The following is a 20,368-nucleotide window of genomic DNA, read 5'->3' as shown; positions in this document are numbered from 1 at the left end:
CAGTCCTAACATTCAGTGAATTTATAATCTTAATTGCATCTTAAGGTTTTAGGCTTGAACATACTCTATTTTTGTTTTGTCTACTAATTAAATAATTCTGTGATCTCATCCATATGGACATTTCTTCCACTGATATATATTGTAATCCATGTGGAGTGACATGATTTTTAAAATGTTTTTTCTTTATTTTCCAAAGTAAAGCCTTTGATTGAAGGTTGTGTTTTCTGTATAAAAATTATTCTAGAGATCCATAAGAGATCAGAGAATCATCTTGGATTTCACATTGTGTAATGAGATGTGAAAGTCCTAACTCCTAAGTTAATGTAATGAAGATAACACTAAAGTTTAATGGATTTCAGGTCTATTAATTTCGGAAAGTCTTGAGCTCTATGTTTTCTAAAGTATGTCTCTACAATCTAAGTAACCAGAATACTTAAGTATTGAAAGTCTCATCACCATCAAGTAAGTAGAAAGTAAAGAGAAATTAAGTGATGATTTCTTTGACCGTGGTGATCTATGAAACAAAGAAAAATACATTCAGTTAATAAAGATTTATTAAGTTCTTACTATATGCTAGATTCTGTGCTAAACATTGGTGAGAGCCAATGAAAAGGCTTGTGTGTCCTTATCTGTTTCTGCAATGGCAATGATATGGAATAAGCGAAGGAGATAATTATGATAATTATGAAAAATATTATTAACATTCTTTTGTTAATGCATTCAGAAGACATGAAGAAATTGTAGCTCAATAAAAGGATTAACTTAGATGTGACTTTGGAGAGAGAAATATAAGAATTGGTGGGATTTTCTTTGTGCTCCTCAAAGCATCGAAGAACATAATTTCATAATTTCATTTTGTGCTTTTTGTGATAAACATATGAAAAAATTACTGTGATGAAAGCAACTGGAGAAACATCTGTTATAAAAAATGGTGAAGAAAAAAAAATTGTGAAAAACTGAACAGAATCCTTCAAACCAAATCAATATGTACCTTGATTTTTGATGTCTTTAGTGTGAAAGAAGTATCTTGGTGTAGTGAATAGAAAGTTAGCCAGGAAGACCTGGATTCAAGTCCTGCCTCTGTTACCTGCCGGCTCTTTAACATGGGAAAGTCAGTTAAATCTCTCACTGCTTTAGGAAACTCTCTAAGACTGAATTGCTGACCTTCCTTAGAAGGTCCTATGAAAATGGGCACAGGGGATGTCTATGTCAAATTCCAGAGTAATACATGGTTTCTTCAAAAAGATATACAGTTATTGGGATAGTCCACACAGGAAAACGAAGAGGGTGAAAAATATAAATAACTAGCAGATTACACTTGCATAGTTCAAGGGGCAGTCTTTTGAGTTAATCCTTAAGTTTGTATCTATATTTAGCTCCACACACTCACACACATACACACCTCAAATATACACCATCACATTTTTGATACATACATACATATATATATATATATTTGTTTGTATTTATGTATGTATGCATTTATATGTAAGAAATGTGAGATGTGTAGTCAGAGAAGCCATCCCAAATGTTCATAGGGATTCTTTGTACCCAACCTGTGGCAGAGCATTCTGAGCTCGTATTAGTCTGATCGGCCGCAGCTGGACACACTAACTGGACTTAAACATAGTGATGTCACTTTGGTCCTCTTTGAGAATGAAGGATGATAACAACCAATACATATGTGTGTGTGTGTGTGTGTGTGTGTGTGTGTGTGTGTGTGTGTGTGTGCATACATACATCTATCTACCTATCTTCTTTCTCTATCTACCTATCTCTCTATCTACCTATCTATCTCTACCATCTACCCACCTACTTATCTATCTCTATCCACCTATCTACTCTCTCTATCTACTTATCTTTATCTATCTACCTGTCTTTATCTATCTAGCTACCTATCTTATCTATCTATCTATCTATCTATCTATCTATCTATCTATCTATCTATCTATCTATCTATCTATCTACCTCTGTCTACCTATCTCTCTCTCTCTCTCTACCTCTATCTCTCTAGAATTCCTCTATTTCTCTCTCTCACTATTTACTTCTCTATCTATCTATTTCTTTTTTAGACAGGTAATACAGATGGACAGTGGCCTAGATCCATTATTAAACAGAAGTGAATAGATTGGAATTGCATAGCACTCTCAACGGTCCAAAGTTGCTCCCTGGCACAAAAGCTGAATTTTTAAAAAATGTCAATATTCTTTAGTAATGCCATAGATCTGTGAATCTCAGAATACCACAATTTTTGAAGAATCAAGTGACCTAGAGAGTAGGGCAAGATATATTCTAAATATAAATAGAATGCAATATATTACCAAAGTTTACTTGTATGCAAAATGTGGCATAAAAGATCAAGGAAATAGGATACACAAAGGAGGTGAGCTAGTCATATAGTGAGAGTGAAGGATAACTAAACTGCTACAGTGGTACTTGTGGAAGAAAACCCCTATGGGAAGACATGACAAGAACTGTGCAGGTTTTAATCATATAAATGGAGGGAGTGTACATGAGACTATAAAAGTATTAAAGTATTAAGATAATTTTTCCACTAAAGTACCATCTTGATGCTTCATTAAAACATAGAATTGACCTATGAAGGTGATTTCAGTCAAAGCCTAAAGGTCCTTTTTGACTGGAAACAGCAGGCCCCATTTATCTGTCTAGTGACCAGTTTCAAAAATCTGGAAAGGTCCATCACTAGTTTTTCTACATGGTGATTAATGTTTTGGTCACAGCAGTTACTGAAGATGATCTTTGAAATGGTAGGGAAGTTATGGTCTGCCTCAGTGACGCGAGTACCTAATGTAATAAAAATGCAGATCCTTGAAGTGTTGAATAATAAGACTTCATTTGGACTTTCTTTATATAGATCATGGGATCACAGGGGATATGCAGAGGTCATCTAGTCCATACCTATCATTTTATAAATTATAAAACTGAAAGTCACACAGGTAAATAGTCAACCTGAAGTTGGATCTGGATCCTTTGCCCGCAAACCTCCCCACTAGGCCAAAAATATTGAAATTTTAATTAATGATGAAATATGAAGAGATTGCTCTATTTTCTTGTTATAAATTCTTTTAAATTTTCTATTTGCTTTTAGTATTGCCTTCTTTCAAAGGCAGTCAGAGATAGAGAGAAGGAAAAAGAGAGACAGACAGAGAAAGCATGGAGGGGAGAGAAAGAGATAGACTACAGGAGAAAATATATAAGATCAAATCATGTTTTATAAATTCCTTTTTGGGTCTTGAAATATACTTCCCATTTAGCTGTGAGTTAAAACTATTATCCTATATATGGACAGTAAAACTGAGTATTATTATATAATAAAGACATTTCCTTACAATGGAATATAATAAGTACTATTATAACAACACACTAATGTTTTATGTTTAAATAGTAGCAATATTGAGTGACAGGCATTATAAATTCCAACCTAATCCATGCCTACAATTATTACTTGTTTCAAAGCTTTTTATACTCTCCTAGTTTCTTTAGATTTTATTAGAGTTAAAAAATTCTTTTTTCAAAAGTTTCTTTAGACTGTCATTGGAAAACAAACTTTTCAAAAGGCATTTGTCATCAGAGACTTAAGAATTCTTCCTTTTTATAGCATAGTAAAGAACCTGTTATACAGTTTGGTGGTTGTTTCTAACACTGGGATGTGTTAGGACTATCCCAACACTTTTTTTCCTTTCTCTACTCTTAATTGGGACCGTCAATAGCTTTAATAATTAAATAATTATCCCTATGTAATTGATTTCAAGACTCCAAAGTATCCAGCCCTGGTTTTTTTCTTGGACTGTAGCCTTGCCTCACAATCTGTCCAGACATTTCTAACTGAAAGGCTCTTAGGCATTTAAAATTGTTATCCGAAATGAACTCATTATCTTTTCCACCAAGGCTATTTTGTCTTCTGAATTTGCTTATTACCATAGAGGGCTCTATCATTCTTTTAGTCACCCAGGGCTGCAACCTTGCCTCCTTACTCTTATACCATCTATCTACCCAATTGCCAAAACTTGCTTTCTCTCTGTCCATAAAATCTCAATCTATCCCTTCTCTCTACTCATATTGTCACTAGTCTAGTTTAGGACCTCATCACTCCTTGCTTGTATTATTGAAATGATTGTCTCAAGTTTCTCTCTCTGTCAATTCATTCTTCACAAAGGGGCCAAAGTGATTTTCCTAAAGCTCTTAACTCAATAAACTAGTTAAAATAACTCAACTCAAAAAAACAGAAAACAAAATTATTAGGCATTTAAAACTCTTCACAACCTGGCCCCTTCCTACTTTTCATAGTCCGATCAGAATAGCCTACTTGCTATTCCTTATACCTAAGGCTCCATCTCCCAACTCCATGCTTTGTGCTTATAATTGAAAAGAACTTCTTTTTCAACTCTGCCTCTAAATAAAGCTTTTTCTAAACTTTTGAGTCTTTCGAAGCTACTAGTGGAATGTCTCCCCAAACTACTAAAATGGAGATCTGGCCAAAAGAGTAGTCTTTAGGAGTCCCCTTTCCCTAGGTCTGTCACTTTATATCAATTATTTATATCAATTTATATCAATTATTGCCACAAAGAAAGAGAGATTGAGTTGCTTCCAGAGGAGTCTTTTGTATGCACATTCAGTTTCAGTTCATCAACCAAAGAGGTTTTTCTTTGTCATAAAGCAGACAGAAAATAGTCAAAGAATACATGCACATGCTCTAAAGTTCATGTGAGATTTACATCAAGCCTGGTTCTCATTCACTAGATTCTGTTATATTCTTTTGTGTTCATTTGCTATAAATTTTGCTTTAGAGTCATTTTGTAATAGTGGATAGAGAGCTTTGAAGCTGGGAAGGCCTGAGTAGTTCTAGTCCTATTTTTGTTAGGTACTGGCTGTGTTGACTCTGGACAGATCATTTAACTTTTCAGTGCCTTAGAACCTAGACAACTGTAAGGCATTCTGTAAGTGGCAGAGAAGGTGTTGATCTATGTTGGTGGAGGGATTTTCCTCATCTAGGACTTCTTTAAACCAATCAAATGACATGTCCAGTCCCTATCCTATATATTCTATTTATATCTTTGCATGTTGTCTCCTGCTTCTAGAATAAAAGTTCCTTGGGGTCAGTGATTATTTAACTTTTATTTTTGTATTCTTAAAGATTAACACAATACTTAATAAATACTTGTTGAATGATTTATCAAATCATTTACTTTGCTGATTGATTAATTGAATCATTGAAATAATTTTAATCTTATTGCTTTAGAACAAAGAAAGTAAGATGGTAAACTTCACATAAATGTAAGTGTCATTACTTCTGAGGTATTGTGTAAGACCTGGGAATCATTCACTCTATTTACCTGCTATAGGGAGAGCCTCAAGCAACAAACAGGGTTATTCTGTAATGAATACAGAATAGGTGGGCTCTTATTTCTTGGTGGACCTTGAATCTGCTAATTTATTATTTCTAGACTTTTTCAAAGGTCTTTACGTACTATTTGGGTGTGGTAGTAATTATATTCATCTTCTCCTATTTTATATATAATCTTATATGCAAATTGTATTTCAACACACTGGACTGGCAGCTTAGTTTTCCAAATAGCTTCTGTGAATTATTTAAGAGCCTGTGAACTACAAGCCTGTGTTCTAACAAGGTCAATTAAATACTTCATCTGAATGACTAATTATTATATTTTGTCTGTAGGGGGAAAGGAGAGATAGTTGTTGAGGGGGAGGTGATATTGAATGAAACCTTTAAAGCAAATTGTTAAGTACTTACCAGATTCTGTATAGTTGATAGTGTTTTTGTGTATTGCATCAGTTGGTCAGCTCCTCCTCTTACACATTTTGATTATGAGGACTTTCATTGATCTCTTTAGAAAGATATTAGTACATGAATTGACTTTAATTTTCACTTTCTCCTTTAGAATTTAAATCAGTGAGTTTTAGATTAACTGACTCAATGGTACAGTAAAAACTCCATTCCCCCTTTCTGGCTCACTGGAAAGGAAAACAATATAAGTTTCTTTAAAGTGCCAATTAGTATTTCAAGGGATCTGTGATCTCACTGATGTCATTACTTTTTACAGTGGTCAAGGTCATAACCCATTCATGCCTTCTCATAATATAAATCTTTATTTTTGTTCTCCTGTCAATCTTCCACAAAAGTTCCAACTACCCAAATGGGCCTTTCTTTTACCTCTTTTAACATGGAGTTGAGTGGTATACATATGTGACATATGCCAGTCATCCATACTTCACTTTTGCTACCATGACCAGTCCACCTTTTTTAATAGTACATTTCTGATGACATCTTTTATATTAGTTCTATCCAAGTTTTCTTTGGCAACATGTTCCAGCCTACTCATGCCTACTATGTACTTTGGGTGACTCACAATTTAACTCTTTGGAATTTCATGATTCACAGCCTTATAGTATAACTGTAAGAGTATTGATAATGATATCCTTTGACTCAATGATACTGCTACTAGGCATATACTTGAAAGACAGAGGTAAAAATTCCATAGACAAAAAAATAATTATGGTAATGCTATTTGGTATAACAAAAACTGGAAGAGAGTAGTAATTAATGGTTGCTCATTTATAGGGAAATGTCTAAACAGACTGTATTATATCAATGTAATAGAATCATTAGTTCACATAAATATAAATATATAAGGAATCAAGAAAAACCTGGGAAAACTTATTTGAACTGAAACAGAGTGGAAAAAAACATTATCAGGAGAAAATTTTGTACTCCAACCATAATACTGTAAACATCAAATGGCTTCAGAACTCTAAATAAAGCAGTTAACAATTATGACTTCATAGGACTTTACAGTAAAACAAACTAGGCACAAAATAAAGAATACCTTGTCAAACATGGCCATTAGATGGTTTTATTTTACTTAATTGCACTTTGTTTTGGGGTAGATTGGATGAAAGGAAATGAATATCATTGGAAAGTAAGAAAAATGTGAAAAAATTTTCATAAAAAGAATATTTATGTTATAAAGGACAACTTATGTTTTAGACAGAAGCTTGATGTTTTAAAAAGTACTCATGATTTTAAAAGATAATTATTTATTGTGCTATTCTTTTTATGCAATTTCTATGGATGTTACTGATCTGGCACCTGCTACAGCAGCAGTTCTAATATTTACAAACTAGCTTTATTGGTCATTTATCTAATTAGCTATCATGGTCTGAATATGCATTATATATCCAGTTGTCTTTTCTTTTTTGATAGGTTATACTCTTTTGAGTGTTAAGACTCTATCTATACTGGATATCATCCATGACACTGGCAAATACTTTTGGTGAGTGGACATCTTTATAAATTATGGCTCATTTGATATGAACAATTAGAAGATTATTGAACAAAGTTATCACTGTCACATCTTTCAGGGAATTTTGTATGATTTTTGATATTTTCCTGTTGAAAGATATTCTTTTTTTTTTTTGATGGTGGGGTTAAGTGACTTGCCCAGGGTCACACAGCTAGAAAGTGTTAAGTGTCTGAGACCAGATTTGAACTGGGGTCCTCCTGAATTCAAGGCTGGTGCTCTATCCACTGCACCATCTAGCTGCCCCGAAAGATATTCTTTAAGGCAGTATTTTGCTTTATTGAATCATTTAAAAATACTCAAGATTTTCTCTTTATTTTTTCTTCTTTGGAAGGCAGCAAGGGAGAAGGGAAAGAAGGAAGCATTGCTTCTCTATTCTTCCTGCCAAGGGCAATTAATTGCAACTTGCACCAGAAGCACAGAATAGAGGTGGACCTCATGTGTAGTCCCCAACCATAATTTATGGTCTATTCTAATTCCTATATATATGAGAGAGGATTTGAAGTTCTTTTTGCTTTGGGATATACTTTGTTATAGATATCCAAAAGTTTGGGGATTCCCAAGTTCCAGAGTTGGGTGTCACACCACATAAATAGAAAATGTCATTTTCCAATAGAGGAAAGTTCTTTGGAGGAAGAAGAGCATGGTCTACACACAGTTCCTGCTTAACATAGTAGATAACATTCTAGACTTGAAGTCAGGAAGATCTTGATTCAGATTCTATGATATTGACTGTGATATTGACTGATTGGGTGATCATGGGAAAATTAGTTAGCTTTTCTGAACCTCAAGTTTCTTTTTTTTGTAAAATGAGGAAAATAATACCTATGATAACAGCTTTACAGCAGAGATTCCTAATTTTGGGTCTGGGGACAGATTTCAGAGAATCATGAACTTGGATGGGAAAAATTAAACCTTTTGATATAATTGATTCCTTTGTGATCCTATGTATTTTATTTTATGCATTTAAAAACATTATTCCTAGGAGTCCACGGACTTCATCAGAGTCTCTGACAGATCTATGAAAAAAAAGGTAAATAATCTCAACAATGGGATTGTTGTGAGATCAAATGAAATAATGATATATGTAAAGTATTCTTAACTTTAGTCTGTGATATCTCAGTTGTTATTGTTATCATCCTATTGGACTTAAGAAGATGAATCCAGACTTGGTCTGAGACACCTAATATCTCTGTGATCTTGGATAAATCACTTTCTTCTGTTTTTGCCAGTTTCCTCATCTATAAATGGAGATCATAATAGCATCTGTCTCCCAGTGTTGTTGTAAGGATCAAAGTTGATAATATTTGTAAAGTGCTTAGACTAGTGCCTATATACTATATGCATATACTAATTGTTTTATCATTATTAATATTACTACTACTATTATTATTTTTTGCCATTATTACTTAGGGAGCAAAGAGATATGTTCTTAGAGAAAGAAAGATAAATTCATATAGTTCTTGTTCAGGGTCATTTTTGGAGAGCTGCCATCACAAAAGAAGCTTCCAATTTGTTTCTTCTGCTGGCATAGCTTCTGAGAATTTGGGGTCATTTCCATTCCTTGATGAGACAGACATTGGAGTGAGGCTTTATGGAGTATTCATATAAAGCATATTGGTGATTCTGCAGGAACAATGAAGAAAGAAGACTTTCTTTTCCTCTGTATTTCAGCTTCCTTATTTTTCAAAGCAGAAAAGCAGACATACAAGTTTTCTGAGAATTGGTTGCCACAGTATTTCATTTTAATACTTGTCATGTTTTGTATTCAGGGACGGCATTGTTAGTCATACTACCAGCTTGATACCTCTATGGAGTGTGGATTACAAAACTTCCTTAGCACCTGACTTGTGTCCTTCAGTAAAACCTTTTAAAACCTGGTCTTCCACCTGTTTCACCTGAATTTTTATTCGTCAGAGTGCTCTCCAATACAGTATTCTCATTAGCCATCTATGGTGATTCTTACAAATCATCAGAGGATTACTTAGAACAGTTAAGCTACTTTTGTTCAAGGACCTCAAAGATTGGTAAGACTGTGCCTTTCTAGTTGAGGCTTTGTTCTCAGCCTTGCTTAGTTTACAAGACTTAATGGTCAGACACATTTGGCTGGGTTACCAGCTGGAAAGAGTAGTTGTGAAAGGGTGCACAATGCCCTTAGCCAGGCTATGAGACCAAGCATCTATGGCAACACGGGAGCACTCCCATTTATCCTCTTCAGAAGCATGGCAAGGGTTTTTCCTTTACTCCTTTGTTCCCTTCATCAAAGAGCATCCTTGTAATGGGCTTGTGATCAAGCAATAATGGTCAGGACCTGTGAATGCAGTTTCATTTTTAAGTGCATGTCTTCCAGTGGCTGATTTGTCAGCTGCAGTTACATAAAGCATGTTGTGAAGCTTGCAGCTGGGCATTGGAGCAGCAGTTTCTATGTCGTTGCTAGGGATTCTGCATTAAATATCCCAATTCTCTGCAGTAGAAACTAGGAAAAATTGAGATTTTGACTTCCCATAAGAGAATGGAATACGTGATTCATAGTTCTTCTTCTGCAACATTAATCAGACCCTGTTTACATGGAAATAAGCCAAAAGAGCTAGAGCCAAAGAGGTACATTTGGAAAGCCAAATAGTGATGTCATCTAGGGCAAAGTAGCAACGGCAAGCCACTTAACTGGCTTAGATGGCTTGTATTTTGCTGTGGAGCCAATCCCAGTTAAGTGTCAGAGAAGCACTGGACCCTGATGTTGGGAGTTATAGGCTTTTACTATAATTTGTTTTTTAAAGAATATAAAATCATCATTAGTTGTTACTCTAGTGAGAAGCAGACTGAGCCATTAGGTACAACTGGAAACGGGAGAGTTTATGTTTGAAGGCATATTGTCATGGAAGAAAACAGGTTGATTGTGTGATGATGTTATTCATTCCAATTACATGCCTTTCTCCATCGAGATAGATCTCCATGCTTTAGGGGTCCCCTGCATACACCTACACACCATGTGCTTATCAGTGTCAGAACCATCTTATCCATGACCCAAACATAACACCGTAACACTATATATATGCAGATAAGCAATGACTTGGGTCAGGATTAAATAGGAAGAAGAGAAAGGTCTATATTGCTTTTAGAAATTTAATTGCAAAATTTAATCTCCAAGCTTCCTATGAAATCAAAGGCCTTTTTAATACTAATATTCCCCTGATGAAATAATCAATTGCGTGCCATGGCTTGTCCTGGAAAGGCAGAACAAAGATCATTTGGTAGAAGTTGTAGAGAAGTAGATTTAGGCTTCCTCTAAGGAAAGACCTCCTAGTAATTAGAGTCATCTAAAAGGGTGATTGGCTATGTTAGGGAGTAGTCAGTCCCTCTTCACTGGAATCATCAAGTGAGCGGAATGACTTTGGGACTTTGCCAAGGGGATCCCTTCGGAAGTATGGATTCAACTAGATTGAGTGTCCCTTCAAACTTTGACTTCCAATGACTTTCTGAGTTTATACAGTAATTCCTTTCTTTTTGGGAGGACTGATAAGCCCACAGATTCTGGAATGAAATTCAGACAAGATAGCCAGACTACAGCTATTCATCAACTATGTATCAGGTATATTTGTAGAATAATCATCTTCAACTTGATGTGAAACTCCTTTTGACTTCTGACTTGAAAAAAACAGAACATGTATATCTTGGCACTTGAATATTTCACTAAATTAATTTTTTAAAAAATTTAAATAAATAATATTCTTCTTTTAAAGATGAGTGTTGAGAGATTTTTAAACACCACAAGCAGGGACAACTTAGGTATTAAATGTCATGTGACAGAAGTACTCTATGTAGAACATCATCCTTATACTAAGTAGGTTCATTATTAATGAGAAGCATAACAAGAACTGAATCATATATTCTATTTTCTAAGAAGGTTCCTCATAATAGGCCCCCTGTGTAGAAATGAGATATTCCAAGTGAGGCCTTGTAAAGGGATGTTCAGGAGTTACCATTAATAATATCAACATTTTAATTTCTCTAGGGCCATAGAATATAGTGGTGGGTATGTTTTAATATGTTTGGAGTCCAGTTGAAGCTCGTAAAGATATATGCATAGATAATATATGTGTGTATATGCATGCTTATATGTATAGCTACATGTGGGGTAGGGAAAGGATGATAAATTCATATTTGATTAGTAGGAAAACTAGGACCCCTGCTTGAATGAACTTTCCCCTATTTTACAAGCAGCCAGAAACTTTTGAGAAGGTCACAGAATAAAACACTGGCTACTTTTGTTTGTATGGCAGCTTTTGACAAGGACTAATAAAATTGTCTGGTTTGAATTTTTTTCCCCTGTCCTTATGGATCATGAAGTGACCAAAAAAGGTAACTAAAAAAAAGGAGTATGTGGAGGGTCAAAGTTTCACAGACTGAATAATCAACCCTTTAATGATAAAAAATTTATTATTATTTTATTTGTCATGTAGGGATTATAAAGGGATGGCAATAGTTACCTTTAATGGATAATCTCATAGTAATTTCCCTGGGGCCACAGAAAAAAATAATAGTTATGTTTTCATATGATTGGAGTCCATTGTCAGTATGTAAAGATTATATCTCTATCCCTATCATTTTTATCTCCATGCCAGGATTTCCCTATTCTGATCAAATCAAAGGCCCAAAATACTAGCCTCCCACTAGCACAAACAAAAGGTGTGTGAGAGAGGAATGAAAAATGTCTATTTTATCTAGATTTGAACATGCATTTAGAAGAACACCCTATAGAGTTTGTCCACATATATATGTATATGGGATAGATTATATATACAGATAAACAATAACTTGGGTCAGCGTTAAATAGGAAGGAGAGAAAGGTCTAGATTGCTTTTAGAAAATGGATTGCAAAATTTAATCCCCAAGCTTCCTATGATATCAAAGGCCTCATTTTTTAGTACTAGTATTCCACTGATGTTACTATATGGTAACAAGACATTATATACCTTCATTGGAAGAATTAAAAATGATTATCACACAGGTGCAGTTCAGAGGCATATGAATGATGGGATGTAACAATTAACCAATGAATTCCAAAGAACAAGCATAAATGATGTCATCAAGAAATCCTAGGATAGGAAGAGAGGATGAGCTGATCATGTGGACAGAAACATTGATGACAAGTGGGCAGCCTTCATTGGTCCTCTCATAATGTCAGGAGGAGAGGAAGGTCACAGACCATTAAGTGGTCCCCCTGTCATGACCATAGAGGTCTAGGTTATAGAGGAATTGGTGTCTAAATTTGGAAGAATCTTCCATACAAAGAGTTCCCTGTACTGATTAAAATAGTAGTTCCAAACCCCCTACTCATCAGCAAAAAATAAAAAAAAAACATGAGAATCAAATAAATCATTCAAGATCCATAGTGAATTTTTTGGCTATCTACATTTATGGAATTCACTGAGTAATTATTGAGTCTTTTCAATTTGGGCTGTATAGATTGTAGTCCTATATAATCTTAAGAAATTTCTTTTCACATATTTAATACATCCAGAATTATTATAAATCAAAAGAGCCATTAGGAATGCTGAATTCAATAGCTGAAGGGAAAAAAAGGAGTTTTCTTTCTGAGGCACAGCAATGAAATAGGCTATTTGCTTGGCTTTTCTATTTATTTACAGTTACTAGAGAAATGTTTGTAATGTTTGTTTAGGATTGAACATTTCAAATTATGCAATATGATCTCTTCAAAGAGCCATAAGAATAATGTGTACTTTAAATTATATATCCTTTGGATGTAAGTTTCTCTTTTAAACTTAATATTTATTTTCCCCTCAATTACATATAAAAACAATTTTTAACATTCTTTTTTTTTTTTAAATTGAGCTCCAAATCTCTCTTTCCCTTCTTCACTTCCCCTCCTCATTTGAAAGGCAGGCAATATGATAGTGTTATACTTATGTATCCATGCAAAATATATTTCCGTGTTAGTCATATTGTAAAAGAAAAAAACAGACAAAAGAACCCCCGACAAATATAAAGAAAAAGTATGCTTCAGTCTGCATTCATACTCCATCAGTTTTTTCTATGAAAATAGATATCATTTTTCATCATAAGTCCATCAGAATTTTCTTGGGTACTTTTATTGTTGAGAATACTATTTCATTCTCAGTTGAACATCATCCTTGGTTTGCTCATTCTACTTTGCATCAATTCATGTAAATCTTTTCAGGTTTTTATGAGGGCATCCTGCTTATCATTTCTATTTTTTATATTCTTTAAAATTTTTTATTATTATATCTTTCTACTTACAAAACATATGCATGAGTAATTTTTTCAGCATTGACCCTTGAACCTTCTGTTCCAAATTTCCCCCTCCTTCTCCCCTCCTCTCCCCTAGATGGCAGGTAGTCTAATATATATTAAATATGCATACATATTTATATAGTTATCTTGCTGCCCAAGAAAAATCTGATCTAGAAAGAAAAAAAAAACCTGAGGAGGAAAACAAAAATGTATTGCTTATCATTTCTTATAGCAAAATAGTTTTCTATTATAATCACATGTATCAGCTTGTTCAGTCATTCTCTATTGATGAGTCTTCCCTCAATTTCCAATTCTTTGCCACCACCAAAAGAGCAACTATAAATATTTTTGTACATATAGGTCCTTTTTGTTTTTTATCTTTTTGGCATACAGATCTAGTATTAGTATTGCTTGGTCAAAGGGTATATATATATAGTTTTATAACCCTTTGGGTTTAGTTCCAAATTATTCTACAGACTGATGAATCAGTATACCATTTCACCAGTTGTGCATCAGTGTCAGTTTTCCTACCATTTCACCAGTTGTGCATCAGTGTCAGTTTTCCTATTTCTTCTCCTAAGAATCCATATCCTCCCAGACCTGATATCATCAAACTAAGAGAAGAGGTATCAACCTGCAGCAAACAAAGCATTCCTCCACAGAGCTAAATGCATACGAAATCTTAACCAACAGGTTTTAGAAAAAAGATTCCATTTTTTAGGTCCCATTGACTGACACCCTTTCAAACTACACACATTCTGCTTTGCCTGATAGATATTTAAACACAATCATTTAAAGTGGAGATGCTGTTCATTAAGCTAAAGAAGTGAGTAACAAATTAGAAATGTAGGGGCCTATGATATCCATTCTTTAAGGATATTGATAATTTATTGAGAAGTCTGAGGTAAATCACTTCTTTTTAGGGTCTTAGGTTTACTCCAATTCTTGACAAGATGTACTCATGTTCCAGCTGTAAAAAACAAAACAAAACAAAAAAAAAACTACTTATGAGCCATTTGAAAAACCCAATATTTTCTTAAATGCCAAATAATCTGCTTAATACATTATCTCAGGTCAGCCCATTGTGGTTAAAGGTAGGAAAGCATATTCAGGTTTATTTTATTCATCTATCTATTAAAACTGGGGCAAATATGCTATACAATAGGATTGCTGTTCTTTTCAAAGCAGACATGTTTATAATAACTGGCCCATGTATCCATGTTCATTTAGAGTCTGAAGTTTCAATACAATTCTATAGGCATTAATTAAGTACCTATTATGTGGTAGGTCTTGTGATAGTCCATTGGGATACAAAGACAAAAATGAAACAGGTCCTGTCCATAAGGAGCTCATGTTTTCAAACTTTTTCCAGTTTATTGATTGGTTTTGCAGCTCTCTCTCTCTGTCTCTCTCTCTCTGTCTCTCTGTCTCTGTCTCTGTCTCTCTCTCTCTCTCTCTCTCTCTCTCTCTCTCTCTCTCTCTCTCTCTCTCTCTCTGTCTCTCTCTCTCTGTCTCTCTCTCTCTGTCTCTCTCTCTCTGTCTCTCTCTCTCTCTCTCTCTCTCTCTCTCTCTCTCTCTCTCTTATGCTTAAAAATATTTGTTATTTGGGATGTTATTTTGGAGGGGGAGACAGGAAGAGATACTGAAGGAAATTTTTGTTGATGTAAAAGACCCAAACGACTAAAATTTTTATTTTAAAATTCTAATTAATGATTATTTTTAAACAAACTCTTTGATGTATTAACATCAAAAAGCAAAAATAAAGCCCTGTCTCCCCCCAAATAACTAAACAAATCCAAATAGATTTTTTTAGATTCATGCTGGTTTGAACAGGTTTGTTGGGTAATAAAACCAAGAATTATAATTTTATTAACAGCTTCTATTTGTTCCTTGCCATTATAGACATTAGTGTAAGAACTGTTGATCTGAGCAAAAAGGAGTGTGGTCAGGGATTGAATTTATAGGAACCATATTAAATTTGCCTAGGAACAGTGTGGTGCAATATTATTATTATTTTTTTAATTCTTTTGAGTTCCTGTAAGTGCTGCAGTGGTTTTTAGTGTGAGGTTTTCCCTAGACTCCTTACTGTAGCAATAGCAGGACTATCGTGTTAAGAACCTACTCATTTTGTTGTCAGTTTACTGCATCCTCCCACAGAGAGCAGAGCTCTAAGGGTATTGTTGAATTATGTTATGGACTTTTGTTAGTTGTTTCCTGCCTCTGTTCTCTGATACATCCACTCTTATAAAAGAACGTTTGTTAAGGTCCTATATGTGAGTTGAAAACATGTTTGTTTTAAGTTTTAAGTTTATGTTACTAATCTATTTTCTCTCCTATCTAAATCTTTATTCCCTTTATAAAGATTTGTTAATCCCCTTACATATTTTTCTGAATTAAAGGACAAAGAGCTCTGTGAGTGGGGGATTGCAAGCAGCTCTTGGACTGTGAGTTTGAGATCTCTGTTCTATAGGGTACTTTATCAAATTGAAAATCCCTAATGTTGCTTTCTTAAGTTTTCCTTTTTTCTTCCTCCCTCCTTCCCTCCCTTTCTCTCCCTTCATCCTTCCTCCCTTCCTGCCTGCCTGCTTGCCTGCCTTTTTTTTTTTTTCTTTCTCTCTCTATTTCTTTCTATATACAAACAAAATATATACAGCAAAAATGAGATTATCACAGAGGGAAAGCACTGCTATTAAGGGGGGTTGGGAAAGGCTTCTTCCAGAGGATAGAATTTTAAAGGAGACTTGGGGGGATACTAAAGGAAACTAAAAGAAGACAACATTGATGGTATTCTTGACAATAATCAGGAAAAAGTCCAAGTCTGTTAATTCTTGGGGATATAAAGATCAAAATGATATATCTTTCCTTTCAAAGGGCTCATAGTCTTTTTAATTTTTTATTTGTTTGGGGGGCTCATAGTCTTTTAATGGGGTTTGACAAAGACACAGAAAAATATAATAGAAGGTAGAAAGGTATGGGACAAAGGAGGGAGATCCATAGTGCTCTTGGAGAATGGAGGAAAGAGAGAATGTTTTCATTAAAGAGGATTAGGGAAGATTTTGGGACAGGGGGAAGTTAAAATGAGTTTTGTAGGAAAGGTAGGATTTTGACAGATACAAATAAAGAGCTAGGAGAGGGAATGACCTGTATGAATGCAATGTGATAGATTAAAATCAAGGAATAGTTACTAGTTCATTTTGGTGGAAAAATGATTATGTACAGGTGAGTAACTGGTAATATGATTGAAAAGGTAGGGCTGGAGCCAAATGGTGGAGAACCTTAAATGTCATACTAAAAAAGTTTGTATTTTTTCATATAAACAGTAAAGAATATTTAGTAATAAAGGAGAAAAGAGAAAAAGATTCAATAATAAAATGCTCTTCATTGTGATACCTTTACCATTATTACTTTAAGGAACTACTATGGTGAAGTGTAAAGTCCATTATTGAAAATGATGTAATGAGGGATACATTTGCCTTATCCATGGATTTAGTAGTCCAGATTAGAGTGGGATTGGGAGAGGGATTCAGAATCATCCTGCTTGGAATGTTTTCCTTTATGCTTCTTCCCCCTCCCATTGTCTAAATGTTGTTCTTCTTTAAAAGCCCAGCTCAAATCCTACTGCCTGTTTTTCGTTTTTTTAAAATAACATTTCTTTCCAATTAAAAAAAATCTATTTTTGTCTCCCTTTCATCCCTCCTTATTGCAAAAAAAAGAGGAAGAAAAACAAAATCTTGTAATCAAAATGTCTAATAAATTCCTACATTGGTTATGTCTGAATATATACGTATATGCATGTACATATGTACATACAAGTATAAATCTGCATGTATATGAATGTATATATATATATTTATATATATATATACACATACATACACAGATAGGATATTCTGAGCCCATCATCTATCTTTCCAGATGTGAATAATATGCTTCATCATATCATCTAAAATTATGATTGGTTATTGATCTGATCAGAGTTATCTTCTAAAGTTGTTTGTTATAGAATATTGTTCTTATATAAATTGGTTTGGTTTTGTTCACTTCAGTCTCCATCAGTTCATATAACTTCAGGCTTTTCTGAAATTTTCCTTTTCATCATTTCATATAGCACAATAGAATCACATTGTACTCATATGTGATTCATTTATTTGTTCAGCCATTCTTCAGTTATGGTACCTTATTATTTCCACTTATTTTCCCTAAAAAAGGAGCTACTATAAATATTTTTGTATGTACAAATCCTCTTCCTCTTAGAGTTCTTAGGGTATAAGTATAATCTATGAATAATATTTCTGGGTTAAAGGGTATACACAGTTTAATAAATTTTAAATTTTATCTCTTTTTAGTCTTCTCTGACCAACCCCAAGAACTAATAATCTTTCCCTCTCCTGAACTCTTATAATCTGTTTCACTCATTGGGACTTATCACTCAAAATGTGTCAGTGCCAGCTAATATTCATTCTCTTGTAAGTTCCAGATAGCTGGATCAGACTTGGAAAACCAACTGCTCACAGTATTTTTGAGGCACATTCAAAGCATCTTTGGCTGCCTTTGAGATCCCTGGAATCCATCCCAACCTGTTTATTTCTCTTGCTTCCTGAACTATTGCTTGGCCAATTGGATAAGATTACCACTGACTACTTGATGCTTTCTCAGAACTTCTCACATGTTCTCATCAATGCTATGAATTTCTTTCCTGACAAAAGACTGGGGCTTTTATTGGCAGATGATTCTAGTCTGCTTCTTCCTTGATACTTCTCAACCATATACCCCTCACCCACTAATACCGATTTCCTGAATAAAGAATGTGACTCCAAAAGGTCTTTTTCTTACTTTCGAAAGCTGGACCATTTTGTGATAATAAAGCAAAGAGTGGGGAAAGACTTGACTGTTTGGTGGTCCACATGTTCAATATAAGTTAACAAAGAATGTGACATGGGATTTATTTAATCCCTTGTCCTAGGGATTCTGTAGGATTATGTATTTGGCCTTGTATTTATTCCTACCAGCCACCACTTTTGCTCCTATTCACTTACTGCTGAACAAAGCTGGCAAAACCCTGAAACCACAATTGGATCCATTACAAGTTTATGTTATATAATTTCAGCTGGACCCTCACTGAAACAGGTGAATTCTTTCACATTTTCTTATCAATTTTCTGTCTTATTTATCACAGTGATTCATATTTCCTTAAGCCTCACATGGCATTTTCCTACCCTAGGGACATTTTTTGATTCAAACTTTGCTGAAAACACTGAGGGCATTCTAAGTTTTTTTATCTTGATTCTTTCTCTACTCTCTGGAATCACTCTTCCTTCACTATCTCTTCTTTTAGTCCTATCTCAAATTAATATGTTATCCTTTTCCTTGCTTAGGCAATCCCTCATAAAGCATCCTTGATTGCATTCCATCCTGTCTTCTCATGTATATATTACTTTCACTATCATCGACTCTTTCTCTCAAATCTTTAATCTATCTCTACTTATTGGTTCTTTCCTGGCTGACAAAAACATGCCCCCATGTATTTTTCCATCCTTAAATTTTTTTTCACTTGCTTCAATCATTTTTCCTAGCGATAATCCTATATCTCTCTTTCCCTTCTCAGCTAGATTGTTCTAAAAGATTATCTACACAAGTGTTCCTTCCTCCCTTTTTCCTCTTTTCTAAATACCTTGTTACTTGGCTTCCAATCTTATCATTAAACTGAATCTGCTGTCTCCAAAGTTACTGGTGATTTCTTAATTGCTAAGTGAGAATTTTCTCAATTCTCATCCTTCCTGAAGTCTCTGAAACCCTCTGAACTCTTTCCTCCTGGATTCTCTTCTCTGCTTTTCCTGGTTCCCTTCTTGTTTGGCTGACCACTTTTTCTCAGCCTTCTGGGCTGGATCTTCATCCAGGTTTCACCCAATGTCTATGGCTATTCTTTAAGGCTCTATTCTGTGTATTAGTTGTTTTTTCTTCTCTATAGTAGTTTGCTTGGTGATCTCATTTGGTCCCATGGGTCCAATGATCATTTGTATTATCAGAACAGATATCCAGTCTCTCTCTCCTAAGCTCCAGCTCCCTATTGCCTACTGCCTTTTGGGCATTTACAATTGGATGTCCCATAAACATAGGCTGTCCATTGCTTATCCTTTTTTTTTTTTCTCATATCGATCAATCCATCCTTGCAGTTATACATTTCTGGATATCCTTGATGAAACCAAAGAAATGTTGTAAAATTATCATTAAAACATAATTGAATATTTTTATACACATCTACTAGATGCAGTAATTCAGGCATTCATGTTAAAATATATCTAATGTCTAGATAAATGAGTCAAGTTTAACAAAATTTGGCAGTAAGCACAAAACAGAAATTAGAAAGCTAACTGGTTAAAAATACTAATTTGTCTGATTTTTTTTTCATTGGTTTGATTGGATGATATAATGTATTGGTTATATCAAATCTTATCTGTGACTCCAAGAAACTGTAGAGGACAGTCGCTGTCCTCCAGTAAAACTGACTCAGTAGATGGGTTGAATCAGATTAAAAGGAACCAGTAGTCCTTAGACCCATCAGTGACTTAGGAAGATGTCTCCCTTAAGCATCTGAAGATGCCTCTGGAGGAATGGGCAGATGAGAACAATTTGTTCCAATGGCGAAGGCAGCTAAAACTAAGATCATCCACTGCCTCCCAGGCCTTTGCCAGATGTCCTGACTTTGATCTTGCCATTGGATTTTGATGTCCATGGAAGAGATTGTGAAGCTGACA

General features: G+C 34.5%; 1 long non-coding RNA gene across 1 annotated transcript in view; it reads left to right on the top strand.

Moving 5' to 3' along the window:
- LOC141542537 (uncharacterized) overlaps nt 1–20,368 on the top strand; it is a 220,607-nt gene that overhangs the window by 129,574 nt on the left and 70,665 nt on the right. The window contains exons 5-6 of the long non-coding RNA XR_012482191.1: nt 7,244–7,313; nt 8,326–8,373. This is a non-coding gene — a long non-coding RNA (uncharacterized LOC141542537). The remainder of the gene's footprint in view (nt 1–7,243; nt 7,314–8,325; nt 8,374–20,368) is intronic.

This window comes from Sminthopsis crassicaudata, chromosome 5, assembly GCF_048593235.1.
Source record: "Sminthopsis crassicaudata isolate SCR6 chromosome 5, ASM4859323v1, whole genome shotgun sequence".
Lineage (NCBI taxonomy): Eukaryota > Metazoa > Chordata > Mammalia > Dasyuromorphia > Dasyuridae > Sminthopsis > Sminthopsis crassicaudata.
This window is presented reverse-complemented; position numbering and strand designations above follow the sequence as displayed.